The sequence below is a fragment of the Lithobates pipiens genome, unplaced genomic scaffold (assembly GCF_037356315.1).
Source record: "Lithobates pipiens isolate NorthernLeopardFrog02 unplaced genomic scaffold, aLitPip1_a1.2 Scaffold_23, whole genome shotgun sequence".
NCBI lineage: Eukaryota > Metazoa > Chordata > Amphibia > Anura > Ranidae > Lithobates > Lithobates pipiens.
Genome location: NW_027507785.1, coordinates 56,449,921 through 56,450,277, shown reverse-complemented (window position 1 = coordinate 56,450,277; position 357 = coordinate 56,449,921). Strand labels below are relative to the sequence as shown.

The 357-nt window shown below is 46.8% G+C and overlaps 1 non-coding gene across 1 annotated transcript; it reads right to left on the bottom strand.

The window, feature by feature from the left end:
• Positions 1-284: 284 nt before the first annotated feature.
• TRNAG-UCC (transfer RNA glycine (anticodon UCC)) lies at positions 285-357 on the bottom strand. The gene has a single exon. It is a non-coding gene; the product is annotated as a tRNA-Gly (tRNA).

The window sequence follows — 357 nt, the reverse complement described above, 5'->3', positions numbered from 1 at the left end:
GGTGTGCCTTTGAAAGTAACGGGATCACAAACGTGTCCCACATTTTGTGGCGATTCTGGAATCGCCGTAATTCCACCTGGGATCCGGAACGTCTAGGTGTGATCGCAGCCTAAGCGTCTATCTGTAGCTGGGTTCAGGCTCTATAGATTCTGGAGGAATGTTCATTTAATTTCTCAAATACTCCACACTTTCGCTTCATTCTTTATAACACTACTAATATATACTCAGCATTGACATTGTATAGTGCTTTTCTCTCTTGGACTGGACTCCAAGTACTTGGAGATGGCGTTGGCCGGGAATCGAACCCGGGTCATGCTGTTTGGAAGTCAGCTATGCTCACCACTGCACCACCAACGC